Genomic DNA, 12366 nt, shown 5'->3' with positions numbered 1-12366 from the left:
AAAAAATTAGAATCATTTAATGTAAAATATGTTACAATGTCATAATGTAAAAGGATAAGAATAGTTGTAAATTTGGTGTCATTTTGCATAAATTAAATTAGAAGTGTCGTAATATCTTAACAAAAAGTTATAATAATTTTAAACATAATAAAAAGTAGAAACAAGTATAAAAAAATTATTGTAACATAAATAATATTTTTGACAACATAAAAGATTTATTATTACAAATAAATAATAATTCTAAACAAAATAAATAAGTGTTAATATAAAAAATGTGAGAGTAATCATAAAATTGATAATTTGGCATACAATGATAAGAAGTGTTGTAATGCCTTTAAGAAAACGTTATAATAATCCTAAAAGTAATGAAATGTAGTAATAAGTGTAAAAAGATATTGTAGACACTCTACTTTGTCCATGCCTAAGCCTATTGGGCTCAACAGGCGGCTGGGCTTAAGCCTGTTGGGCTTAGCTCAGATATGATTCAAATGAGTAAGTCCATTTGTATTTTATTTGTATTTTTTATTTTTTGTTTATTTATTAATATTATTTATTTATTAATATATTTTTTTATTAAAGGCGATTACAGCTCCAGCTATGTACACTGGAAAACACGCGTAGACCCGCTTCTCAGCAACCCACAAGGCCTTTTTCTTTTCATCAGAACATCTAGCAGTCCATGAAAGCATGAGAAGTCGAATTTGTAGCAGAAAAGCCACCATTGTGACAACCCTAATGATCACCTCGTTCATTTCTAGCCATATTCCACCTCTAATCCAAACAGATCTTTCACTATCTTGAACGAACGTTGCTTCAAGATTTAGAACCAAAGGGATCAAGTGTCCCGAGGCTAGAATGACAAGCATGAGAAGTGAAACAAAAGGACAAACGCCAGGATGCTTCCTCACATGAAAGATTTGAAGTACTACAAAGACAGTTGCAAGAGTGTTAGATATGACAGACATGACCACCTCGAAATCCATTCTCCAAATTGATTCCACTGCCCACCTGCGATAATGAGCTCTTCCTGAGAAGTACATAGGTTCAAAGTAAAGGTGATCAGTTGTTTCACGCATGCTCTTAATGCTTCCCTTGATTTTACTTCCTTTTCTGTCTGAGTTCAATGGAGGAAAATGAATATCCACAAGGATCTCGCAGTCCCTTGAATGACTTACAGGTGCTTTGTTTTCTGATCTGAGTTCTCTGCAGCCAACCATGCACAGATTACCTGTTTCAGCATCATAAAACCCTTCAGCAGAAATTTGGATTTCCCGATATCCATTTGAAGATTGGTTTAATGGACGATTAAGGCTAGAACTCAATTCCAAACTAGGTAGTTTGATGCTCATTTTGTAGTTGATATTAAGCAAGCTACGATGGTATCTGATTTAACACCAGGATTTACAGGCCTTGAGCTTGAGGATGGTATTAGAAATGGAAATCTCTGATAAGGCTGATCACCCACTGCAAGAGGATTTGAATAACCGCATCCTGTTTGTCCTTCGGAATTTTTGATTGAGATATGAAAACCCTATCTCCAGAATACCCATCTGGGTATTTCCCCAGGCTGCTCTTCCTAGTAGGATTCTTCTTTAGGCATGACTTCTTGACTTTGTCCATTGCCATGTACTCATACTTCAAACCTTGAAGCTGAATTCCTCCCCTACTATGGTAAGTATTTCGGAACACGAACCTATCAAAGAAACCAGATTCATTCCTCGGCTTTTCACTTCAAATTTCACCTAAAACAGTATTCGTGTTTCTGATAGACAAGATTGCTGGAAATCTCAAGCTCAACCTTGTTGTGCAATCTCCAACATGAGACTTCTGCAAGGAGCTTGATGCATCATAGACTCGGCAAGCAACAATACAAAGCCGATTCTTCTTTGCATCCCAAGATCCTTCCCCAACTAATGATGTGCTGAAATTGAAAGAGCCATAAGACCCCATATGACTATTGTTAGGAAATTCTATCAGAAGCCTCAAGCTTAGCTTATCGTCGGAGCACTGAATCATACGCAAAGATATGACCCGCGGCAAATATCCAATACCGTCACCAAATGGATTGCAACTCTTTGAAGAATCACAACCACTTGCATATTCTAGTTCAAAAACATTGCCTCGACCTAAAACCATATTACAAATAGTTCGACTCCGCGATAAGCTGAGGGATGACACCACTGGAATATCAGTTCCCCCAGGGCACCCTTGACTAAATTGTTTTGAAACCTTGGTGTACTTGTAACTTACTTCAGGAAACATCAGCAGGGAAATTTGCTCAAAGTAATTTGGTTCAGCAGCAGGATACAAGCTATCCATGGTTCCAGTGACTAAACTATTAATAGTACTTGAACTCTTAATATTGTTGAACTTGAGAACAAGAGCAAGATGAATCAGCTTACCTTCTTTTGAGTATGTATAGCTTGATCCCACCATGCATAGCTTCCCGGTAGTTCTAGACCAGAAGCCATGAAAATCAAAGTCCAGAACTCCACGATTACTTGAATCACTTGAATATGAATAGAATGACAAATCAGAGGAGAAACTCTGTTCGTAGTTATAGAAGCTTTGAAAGATTAGGTTTCCTGCCACCTTGAAGACATCCTCATCATCAGTTGCATATACATGATGAGTTTCGAAAACTAGAGCTTTCGATTCAGATGAATAATACTGATATGAGCTACGATTTAAGACTTTATCCCCACCATAGTAGTAACCATTTTGACGTCCAGGAAATGGGAAGATACTGAACTCCTCATCAGCTGGTTTTGATTCATGAACAACTGAATCACATTGATGACCATAACTAAGTTGAGTTGCGGTGCCAGATACAATATTCAGGTAGAAGAAAGAGGAAAGAAAAAACAGCAATGAAACACGAAAGGAAAGTTTTGATGAAGTAGAGAATATGGAACAATGATCCATAACTATAGGCTTGAATTTCTTCAGACAACAGGATTGGGAGGAAGAACTTATAGGAAACTTGGAAAAGAGGTGAAAATATATAGCTCTATCTCTCACTGAGCTAAGGTGAACTAGGCAAAGCTGGTAGACCTTCAAGGAAATTTCCTGGTGCACGAGCTTTGTAGAAAACTTGCATCTTTGACTTGACTGAAAATCATCTCTACTAACTCTTCTTAGTCTCGACTGGGACCAATGACGTGATAATAACATGCTTAATTCATAAGATATCTTTGAAAATCGATTTTTTTTTTTGGACTTCGGTTTCGGTTTGAATATTTTAAATATTTTTATTTTATAATTCGAAAATCGATACGAATTGAATTGAAATATTTAATGTTAAAGAATAAAAAAAACTAAGTTTTGACCCAGTTTGGGTTTAGGAGACGTTTCTTGGCAGGTCCTACAGCTGACTTGACTTAAACTAGAGCCAGTCATTTACTTTTAGATAGCTGAAGCTGTCAACCATGCTTTCAGTGTATATAAACCACAATTTACTCTAATTTCATTCAGAGAAATAAACCCTGTTGTCCCTCATTCGACAAATTTTTATTTTACATTTCATATATAGTTTAAATGAAATTTCACTTCATTTACATAATTGATTAATTGTTTTTTTTTTAATCTTAAGTATACTAATCTAAACACATTTTATATTTGGTTGTCAAATATTGATGCTTGGTTATTGAAACTTGATGCTTGGTTATTGAAACTAAAGAGTCTAACAGTACTCTATTAACAGATCACATAATTATTGAAAACTTAAAAAAAAAACATAATATAGTTCCTAAAAAAATTTAAAACATGTGTATGTCAGTGTACATATAAATGGACATTTATGCCTGGCCAAAAACATAAATAGATTGCAAACCAATATATTATTCGTCAAATTTTTAAAATGGGTTTGATTTTTTATACAATCCTACAAAAAATTGACATAGACATGTAAGGTGGAGAAAGAAAAGGAAAAACAATGGTAAGGAGGCCAAGCATGATTTTCTCTATGCTAATTGTGGATAAAAGCTTGAAGACATATATGTAAGGCTATACGTTGTTTGACGACAAAAGAGATTTCAAAGTAAAGTTGCTAGTCAAAAAAGAAATTGCTAAAGGAAAAGACCCGCAACCACTACTAGGAAGGTTTTTGCTTGCAAAATTTAGCAATCCACCTCAAATGAAGAATATAATTAAAGATTAATTGGACTTTTCAGTCTAGCTCTTTCTTTCACCCTAGATTTCATTCACATTTTCTTCCTTCTTTTTTTTTTTTTTTTTTGCAACAAATAGGAATAAAACTCCCTACAAATTAAGCTTCTCTTTAGGGGAAAAAAAAAACAAGCTAATCTCTCTTAAAGGGAAAAACATGATGTATTAGTAATAGGTCAAAATTAACCATAAAAGTTAATTAAATAACATTAGATACCAAACTAAATCAGGTATAGAATTTTTAAACTCTACAAATAAAGTTAATAAATGTCTTATTAAAGGATATTTTGAAAATGAATTAATTATCAAGTAAAGAAATGTCAATTTTTTTAATTCAATCTATCGATGTATATCTAAAATAATAATTTAATATATTCATAGTTGGGTTTTCAATTTAATATAAAATTAATTAATTTTTAAGTCAACTTTTTTTTTACCTTTTTCAATTGATTTCACAAAACTTTTGATCAATCAAGAATAAGGAATTTATATTTTCTAAGTATATGAACCAAATTAGAGAAATTCTCCATCAGTCTTTCAAAGGGAGATGCCTAACATTTGGGTGCTCAATATTTAAGGTATTTATACCTAAGTGCATTTAGATATAAAAACAAAAGTACTTTGAAAAAGTAAAATTTATTAAACTATATTTATGATGGCCAAGATAAGGTGCTACTAATGTCTATATGATCAAAAAATGATTTTCTTCTACAAATAAAAACCCTTAGATTATTTGATATGTTTCCTAACTTTGAGTTTTTTCTTATTTGTTAATGCATGTGATATAAAATCATATAAAGAAGATAATTTTTTTCTCATTTTATAAATTTTATCTCGTTTAATTTAGAATTCAAACTTAAAACATTTAAAATAAAATTTTAAACTGTAATGGCTGAAATTTTTTCTTTAAGATTTTTGTAACTTTAGTTTACCAAATCATGTTTGAAACATAGACAAAATTTCATATCAATCTTGGTAAGAAATCCTCCTAGGAGAATCTTAAAATGAGAAAGATAATATCATCTCCTTTTCAATAGATATATATATATATATATTTATCTATATATCATCTCTCTTTTTCAATAAAGTGAAATGAAATTGACATGAGGCACTACAAGAAAATGAATACTTAGCAATACTATTTTGTAACAACTGAAAAAATTATTGCAAAATATTGGTATATTTACAATGACTTTTTATAATAATTGCTTAATTAAATTTTTTAATATTTTATACAACGATAAATTTTATCATTGTGAATTCCTCTACCATTCATAACGCCAACAAAAAGTTGTTGCGAAAACTTGTTTTATTTGTAATGATTTTTTCATTACCGTTGCTTAATTATTTTTAATATTTTATATAAAGACAAAAAACTTTGTTACAAAAAATTCTATCATATTTGTAACCAAGTTGCTACAAAAAAATTTTTATTTGTAATAATTTTTTAAAGTCGTTGCTTAAGTCATTTTTTAATATTTTATTTAAAGACAAAAAAGTTGCTATAAAAATCTTATAATATTTATAATGACAATAAAAAATTATTGTGAAAACCTGTTTTATTTACAACCATTTTTCAATGGATAGCCCTCATTTCTATGGCTTTCAATTTAGTGTTCTAGGGATGTCGGTATAACATTAAAAAGAAGCTATGTCATTACTTAAGTTATTTTTTAATATTTTATACAATGACAAAAATTATTGTTATGAAAACTTTTTATTATATTCGTAATGATAAAAATGTAATGTTGCGAAAACTTGTGTCGTAACGATTTTGGAACCGTCAGACATAAAGTGTTTTAAAATCGAAATAAATGAGGGGAGTGGCCACCAATCTTTGTTAGGGTGTGATTGGCCACCCAAAAGTTTATCTTTTTAATAAAACTATAAAAGCGAGTTTAAAGTTTATCAAAAAGATAAATTTTGATCTACGAAAAATCAGGTTGAGCTCGAGAGTCGGTTACATGTGAGAAAGGATTAGCACCCACATAACACCAATAAATTGGTACCATTTAATTACCGCTATTTTCGGTGTTAGATAAAAATGGTTTCAATTTGAAATTTAATGCTAATTCCCTTCATTTGGAAAAATAAAATTTTGCTAAAGCTCTTTATTTAAGAATATTGAGAAAATCTTAAAGTTAAAGAATTATTTTAAAATTCTTCAACATTTAGGCAGAATTTTAAAATAACTCTTTTCGCTTAAAATTTAACACGATAATCCTTAAAATGAAATAACAATATTTATAGAAGATAATTATTAATGACTCTCCAACATCTAGGTAGCGTACCAAGAATTATTTTTTTCGGACTGTTATTTCTATTTTATTTTATAATATCATAATTTTTTTAAATGTATTATTCTTTTTTATTATAAATATTTTATCATCAAATAATAAATAAAATTTAAAGAGAGAATAATGCAGACAATTATCGACGATAACACGCTAACGTATGTATGCTAATGAATGTCATGTAAAATGAAATGCAATTTAGAAGTTGAATTCTTAAGTATAATGAGACCACCCCAACTCTCCAACATCTAGGCAGAGCTTAGATGCGACTGTTTATATTTAAGATCCCAATTTACTATTATACTTTTTATTTATTAATTTTATTATTAATGTGAATTAAGAATTCGTGTAAAAAACTTAACAAAGTAAAATTTCCTAAACACCCCATCATCTAGCCAACATTCGAGAACAGATTACTTTAAATGAGATTTTCACACGTGTCCTTAGGATTTTCAGAATGTTTTGAGTAAGGGCTTGGGTAGAGGTTTTAAAGGTTAGGGTTTCAAGATTTTGAAGATTCGAATTTTAGGGTTTTGGCTTTTAGGGGTTTTGAATTTCAGGGTCTGGATTTAAAGGTTGGGATTTTAGGGTTTTGGATTTTAGGAGGTTTGGATTTAAGGGTTTAAAAGTTTTAAGGTTTCAGATTTTAGGGGGTTTGGATTTAAAGGATTTTAGATTTTAGGGGTTTTAGAATCCTAGGGTTTTGGTTTTAAAAATTGAGGTTTCGTTTTTAAGAAAATGCGAACATCTCTAAAAATCTCTAACATCTAGATAGATTTTCGGAGCAAGTTTGATTTTAGTGATTTTTGAAATTTAATCAATATTTTCTCATCTATTTATTTTTTTATGAAAATTTATTAATAATAATTTCCCAACATCTAGGCGAAATTATTTTTAGAAAAATATTTTTATTCCCTCCAACATTTAGGCAGAAAAAATATAAAAATTATTATTATTTTTTTGAGCATTTTTAATATATATTTTTAATTATTATCTTACTTATTTTCATTTTTATTATTATTAAAATAATTAAATATTTATTCTAACAAATTTAAGAATTTATCATGCATTAATATAAAAAAACTTAAAATAACAAAAATAATAATATATAAAAAAATTAGAAAATTCAAAAAAATTTTTTTTTTTACTTGAATCGGACCGGTCAATAGTTAGGTCAATGTTGGTCTGGACCGGTTTGACAGTTCAATCAGCGGTTCGGGCAGTCCAATGGTTCAGACCAGTTCGACCGGTTCATTGGCGGTTCATCTGGACCGGTTCACGGCTAGCTGAAGTGGGTAGGCGTGTCGGTTTGCACGAATCTCGAGTTGGATCCGGGTCCACGCGTTGATCCTTCTTGGCTAAAACGACGTCGTTTTGGATCTTTTCCTAAATGACGTCGTTTTGAGTCTGAGCCTTTTATATGAGACCGAATTTTTTTTTCATTCATTCTACCTTTTTTTTTGCCCAAAAAAATTTTACAGAGCTCCTAGGGGAGCTCTGTGGCCTAGTCGATGTTCGACCTCCGGTGTTTTGTGCCGTCGTGTTGGTCGCCGCACCTACCACCGTCGGTGGGCCGCCGCCGGTGGTCAAAAAACACAAAACTTTCTCAAATGTTCACCTCATCGTGGTCTTTTCAAATTTGGTTCCCATTTTGCCATAAACTACCCCAATCGGTGTAGATCAAGGCTCAAAGCTTTCGGTCTTTTCCCTCTTTTTTTTCCTTTGTAAAACCAAAACTGATGTTATTTTTGTTGCAGGTACCTTTTTTGGTGCTGAGTTTCTCCTTACGGGGAGGACTATTTGTCTTTTTTTTGTTTTTATTTTTCTGTTTGTTTTTTTTTTGTGGTTGGTGTGGGTTCTGTTTGGGGTTGTTGAAGGGAGAGGTTTAGCTTGGTGTCTGACCTCGAAACGAGAGGTTACTGAGGGTAGTATGTCTGGAGGTTTTGAAGATCTGTCCGTAGGTTTTTGAGATGGGGTGTCCGAGAGAGAGTCTGAAAAGGAATAGGCTGGGGGTTTTAAAGAGCTTCAAATAGGGGGATAGATGGTGGTCGTAGGCGTGGTAGGATGGCTGGACAGGTGACTGGTCAAGGGCTGGACAGGGGTGACAGCAGCGTCGTACCAACCCTTTGGTTTCTATCTCTTTTTTCCTTTTTTTATTATTATATCTTTTAAAAATATATTTATTATTATTATTATTATTATTATTATTATTATTATTATTATTATTAAAATTATTAGTATTAAACTGAAATGAAAACAGTAGACCCAAACAAAATCGGTGTCTACAACTTGTTTTATTTGCAATAATTTTTCAATGTCATTGTTTAATTTTTTTTAATATTGTATATACCAACAAAAAGTTATTAAGAAAATTTTTATCATATTTGTAATGATAAAAAATTATTGTTACGAAAACTTATTTTATTTGCAATGATTTTTTAATATATTTTTGACATTTTCGTCAATTAAAAGAAGGATTTTGAAAATTAACAAGGAATTTAAAGCGGTAGCTCCAAATTCCACCTATTTACATGGCTTTTGCAAATTCCTTCCCTTAAGTCCTGATTCCTGATTCCACTTGTCCTATTGCAAAAAATAGAATTTTTTTATTTTGTACAACTTATTATAAAATATAATTGTTATAATTATAATTATAGAAACTCTTATTTATGATTTTTAAACTATTTTATTATATTTTAATTCTTTTATTTATATGTCAAAATACTTTATTCACATTTCGTAGTTATAATTCAGAATTAATATGAATATTTAAAATACTTTTCATTAATATATTCATGAAATTCATTGACATAAATACTATAAATACATATAATGATAAAAAATATGTTATATGAAATTAACATAATAATTTAATTTAATTAAACAAATAGTGATGAACATTTTAATTGTTTTTTATAATGTATGATTATTGAGGGGAGATGATTAAAACCTAACTTTTTGAGTATGGATAAATATACTTTACACCATCAAATCAAATATTTAAGTGAAATAATTAAAACAACTAAGTAAACTAAAATAATATAATAATTAGCAATTTAATATTTATCAATCAACTCATAAAAAATTCAATTAATAATAAAATCACCATTATAGAAATTATATAAAAAATTACTAATTATTTTAAAATGATTATACATGACTACATGCATAAAAATACAAAAAAAAAAATCACTAATTAACGACTCACATTCCCTCTCAAACTTTCAACTAAATTATCCAAAAAAAATTAAAATATTAAAATTTTGATCAATCATTTGCTTTTCCCTCTCAAATTTTCACCTAAATAAGAAAAAAAAAAGCAAAAAATATAATTTTAAGTTTTAAATGCCACACGTGAATAGTTCCCAAAAGCCTTCCAAATTCTCACCTAAATTTTAAGGTAGAAAATAACAAAATAAAAATTCTATTATTGATTCGGTTGAACCAAAATCCACCAAACCTTTCCCACTTTCATCTCTCAAAATTCATCTCTATTTATGGTTCACTCTAACTCTGTCTTTCTTTAAAATTTCATCAATGGCGAGGCCTCTCTCACTCATCACCACACTTCCTCTTTCTTCTAATCTTTTCTAAGTTCCATTCACACTATCTTTGCCTTCTTCCTCCACCCAAGCGGCTAACCACACTATTACTAAACCCAAACTCTTCCTCCTATCTTGACATTTGGTATAAATGGGCTTCATAAAAAAGAAAAAACATTTTTAAAAAATATATTTTTGATTTCTTTTTAAAAAATTATAACTTCATAAAAAAGAAAAAATCTTTTTTTAAAAAATCTTTTTGATTTCTTTTTAAAAAATTACAAAATATAATAAAATTATAAAAATTCAAAAAAAAAAAAATGTGAGGTGCACCCAAAAAATAACAATAAAAAACCTCACACCTTTAAAAATATTTTTAAAAAATAAAAAGTAATGAACCCTATAAAACACATTTACAAAAATTTAGTGTTTGGATCTCACTTTAAAAAAAAAGTGGGTCTCGCACCTTTTGAAAAAAAAAAAAAAAAAGGCTAATGATCTCCACTAATAAAAAAGTGCGACATCTTGGAATCTACATATCAACAAATAGATTCTCGTTTCACAATTTTATTATTCAAAATAGGACTTGATAGACATCACAAAACAGAAAAGAGCTTTCTCTCTTACTCATCACTTATTTAAACAAAATTACTATATGGTCTGTCATGGCCAGTAATGTTTTATGTAAAAAGCATGCTTCAATAACTGTCCCCAACATATTGTCTTCCCATCGCGCGTGTTCCTTGCGCCACTTTGAATCGCAAGTGGAAGTGGCCTTATCCATCCAATCAATAGTATAATAAATATAATCAAAATGAGATTAACCACCTAAGACCAAAAAATTTGCTTACTACGCTTCCAAGGCTTTCCTTTCAAATTTCCAACAAGTTCCTCATCTTTTCCTTAGTGAAGCAATAAACTTGTTCATTTGCCATGCTGCATTACCTGTCCTATGCTCTATTAGCTAGTTCGTATAATTTCATGTGAATTTTTGAGCCAATTAATATAACTCAAACTGGCCAAAAAATTTTTACTCCCTCTGTCTCATTTTCTTTGTTCATTTTTTTTTTTTATGTCCCAAAACTATGTCTTATTTTCTTTTTTAACATTTAAAACTCTTATTTTTTATATTTTAAAATTATTTTTATGATTTTTTTTTACTTTTTGACATTAAAAATTATGAAACTTTAATTTTATAAAAAATTTTTAATTTTAATATTCAATACATTAAAGTCAAAATTTTTTTTCTTAATTATATGAAAGTCAATGCAAGACAAACAAATAGGAATGTAGGGAGTAATATAACTCAAAGGGAAATTTAATGATAATGAGTTTAAAAAACTGTTAATAAATGCATGTTAAAGTCACTTCCCTTGTGATTACCCTAATTTGAAAACTTTAATGGCAACTTAACTTATGTTGCAGTATAAAAGCTTTCTCCTAACCAAAAGAAGCAAAAAAATAATCAAGCAAATGGCAAGTTTCAATGTTATGCTACTAGTTTTGGAGTTTTGGTTATTATGGCAAGTGGAGAAGTGGCTCTTGATGTATGATCCAATCAAAGTAAATAATTATGAAGCCAGATGACATTGCATTCAAGATTCGTTGCCTAGCATTGCTGCCATGAACTTCTCAAATTTGTCAATTTTGCCATGATGCATATGATGACTTGCAGTATTTATTTACTGCCGGAAGCAGATGGCTTAAGGGGAGAGAGTCTAAAACTCAGAAATTCTAATAGGTATTGTACCTTAGAAATAAGGGAATCGAAATCCCACATATGCCATGTAATTTATGTTATTTTTTAGTATTTTTGTCTTGACAATTTTTTAGAAAATTAAAGCAAAAGTTGAAAAGTGAAATCATATTCGATCAAAATAAATGGAAAATTGAAATGTGTTCGGTCAAGTATGCCATGACGCAATGGTGAAGAAAAGAGCTCTTCAAAATTCTAAATACAACTATAATTTTATCAAAGAGTGCTCAAAAATGGAATAAGTGGTCTTTAGTTAGCAATATCTCACCAAGTCCTTCTCCTTGCGAAGAATGATGATTATTCATTGAAGCTTCCCCTGTATTTACGTTCAAGTGCAAACTAAAAGCTCTAAAATTCATATACTATTCTCCTTCCACAATTTAATTGTTCAAAATGGGACTTGCACACCACAAAAATAACGCAAAACAACAATGTTTGAAAACAGAAAAGAACTTGACTCTCTTAGTTATCACTTAATTTTCACCCATAGCAATTTACCATTCTTTCCTCGCGGATTCTTCCTTGAAAGAACATCATAACAGATCTTTGACCCAAGAGACCATCACCAGGCGCTTTCATAGGTATTATAGAGATTTGTTTAAAAAAG

General features: G+C 30.2%; 1 pseudogene; it reads right to left on the bottom strand.

Moving 5' to 3' along the window:
• Nucleotides 1-165: 165 nt before the first annotated feature.
• LOC149519234 (uncharacterized) lies at nt 166-3174 on the bottom strand (annotated as a pseudogene).
• Between the last annotated feature and the right edge of the window lie 9192 nt (nt 3175-12366).

The sequence above is a fragment of the Durio zibethinus genome, chromosome 4 (genome assembly GCF_047325235.1).
Source record: "Durio zibethinus cultivar Kanyao isolate XHJ-2024 chromosome 4, ASM4732523v1, whole genome shotgun sequence".
NCBI classification, from domain to species: Eukaryota; Viridiplantae; Streptophyta; class Magnoliopsida; order Malvales; family Malvaceae; genus Durio; species Durio zibethinus.
This window is presented reverse-complemented; position numbering and strand designations above follow the sequence as displayed.